Genomic DNA, 2,614 nt, shown 5'->3' with positions numbered 1-2,614 from the left:
TGCAACAGCCATAAATCAATGAAGACGCGCAAGTAAGGGAGGGAACAAAGGACATGGAGAGATGCCACGGCATCTGGCAGGGGACTGTCACCGCCGCACCAGAGGATGGCGTCTGAGGAAAGCCTCTGACCAAGCCCACGAGGGTCCCGGGCTCTTCACTGCCTCCCCCTGCAGCCCAGCCCTCCAGAGAGGCCCACAGGCAGGTGCCGCACGGGGCAGCAAGGGGCATGTGGGGACAGGGGATGTGGCAGATCATGACGTCCCGCCTCGCCCACAGTCCTGCCAGCGCTCCCGAGGCACCTCTGCAGCACGCTGTGCTGACCCAACATTGATTTTTCCACCAGGCCCCAGCAAGCTCTGGTGTGTTTGCTCCGAGTCCTCGGCCCTGAGACAGAACGCAGCCTGCTTCCACGGGCAGGAGGAAACAAGCTACAATCAGGGCTGGATAAAACTGTTCCTCAAGCTTAATCCAAGGGTAAACCCCACCAAGCCGCAGAGCAGAGCCTTGGGTTGACCCCCTTGGGTTGCCCCTGCTCAGGCTGCCAGCAAGCAAAAGGACAGGGACTGGAGGTGGGTCCTGCAGGGCAGCTCCTTTCTTAATCTGCCGTGCTGGGTGCTGAGATCATCGGTGCTCGGTCCAGAAGCACTGTGCCCGCTGTCGCTAACAGAAGGGCTGTGAAGGCACTGACCTGACGATAACCAGTTATTTGTCTCATTGGTAATGAGTTATTACTCAGCCTCAGCTAGACACTGCCTTAAGGGAGGAAACATCTGATCATCTTTTAATAAACACAGTTGGCTCCTGTGAGGCTCCTGCATCTCCTGTATCTATAAAGCGCTCCGAGACGCATGGCTTATGCACAGACAGTGCTGCTATGAGTCACAGTCTGGAAAACGGTGTCAGAATCGCTGCTCAATAAATAGAACAAAGCAGGGAAACCTCAGGTGGGCAGAGATGTCACAACCCTGCTTCCTTCACCGCGCAGCACCAGCCTCCTAAGGATTTACCCGCTGGAGACAGAAAGCAAGATAAAAACAATTCCTATGTTTTCTCTCTTCATCCCAAACCTCCCACAAAAGCACTGTGAGAAGGAAAATGTCTGTTGGGTGCCAGGTTCACCAGTGATAGGCTCTGCTTCCACGTGCTTGGGGATGATTAACGCTGGGATGGCAGTGCTGCGGGCAGAGGAATGAGTTCCAGGTAACGCCCAGCAGTTGCACACGTGGAGCACAGCTACCAAAAACCAGCCCATCTGCTCTTCAGCGCTGCAAAGCTTTGCTTTTGTAAGGCCGCATCTGGAAGAAATACTCGACATGGGGAAATTAATAACTTGGCTTGGACAAGAGGAAATAATGTGACAACTCTCCAACCATGAACCGCAGAGTTACCTGCAGCGAAGGCACCCGCACATCTGCAGATGCGGTCCTGCACCCCGACCTCCGCTCCCAAGCAGCACTTCGGCCTCCCCTGCAACCAGACGTTTTCCAAATGCTCGTAAGGCAGGACAGTAACCCATACTGAGTTAACATTTAAATAGCATTTTTGCCCAGAAACATCTGGAAGCAGTTTCTTTCTCCAGATGTTTTCCCCAAATACCTACCTTCCACTCAGTGCCCCAGATCCAGATGTTTCCAAATCGTGTCCCTGTTGAAATGTCCCGGGGACGCCATCAGCCTCTCCAGCACAGAAGCAGTTAACGCTCCAAGTCATCGCGCAGGACACCTGCGCCTGGTGGAAACTGGAGACCAAGTGGAGCCCAGCAATGGAAAAATCCAAAGCCAAAAGCTGTGTCAGACAGCTGCTGGGAGCAGGGCAGCAGAGACAAACCTCACCCTGCTCTCAGCCGTGTAGAGGGAAGCGCTGCTCAGTTTCAAGCAGTTTGTATCTTCCAGAGCCCCAGTGCTACGCAAAAGACGGTTTAGGGGGAAGGCTGAGGACGTGCAGCACCAGCGCACAGCGTTGTGGGGGTTACAGGAAGGTGAGCAGAGCTCAATTTTGCTGCTGGTTTGCTAAAGGTGTGTGAGCTAGAGCTTCCTTCCCCTAGCCCAAAGCAGGACTCCCGCTGCAGTGACACAGCCAAGGAAGCACCAAACCCACTTTCCACTTGCCTGTGTCAGCCCCAGGGCACACTGTTCCTCCAGCCAGGGACTGATTTACAGAAGCACCACAGTCACCGGCTCCACCAGCTGCTTTCCCACAGGCAGAACTCAGGCTGGAGCAGTTGTTCACCTCGGGCTTGCGTTCACCACCTCCCACGCTGCAGCTCGCACTCAGGTGCGTTTCTCTGCCACTTGCTTTGATTACAGGCCCTGTGCACCATGGGCACCTGACCAGCCCAGCCCCACGAGGCTGGGAATGTTTTTGTGGAGCTGCAGAGTTAACCCGAGCCCCAGCACAGCCTGGCTGGAGCTCAGCCACTGCAGCTACGCTTTCAGTGAAAGGCTGCTGGGATCACCAAGGGAGAAGCATCACTCCCAGCTTCCCCTCAAAGCAGAAACCTCCCCTGCTTTTCACCACCACCACATGCAGGTGACAGTAGACACCCTGTGTGTAACAGCCACATCACGGCTTTCTTTGGGGGTTGGGGGTGCGCTCCTTTTAAACCTGGCCGGA

Source organism: Apaloderma vittatum, unplaced genomic scaffold (assembly GCF_000703405.1).
Source record: "Apaloderma vittatum isolate BGI_N311 unplaced genomic scaffold, ASM70340v1 scaffold28451, whole genome shotgun sequence".
In the NCBI taxonomy this organism is placed as follows: domain Eukaryota; kingdom Metazoa; phylum Chordata; class Aves; order Trogoniformes; family Trogonidae; genus Apaloderma; species Apaloderma vittatum.
Note: the sequence above shows the minus strand (reverse complement) of the source record.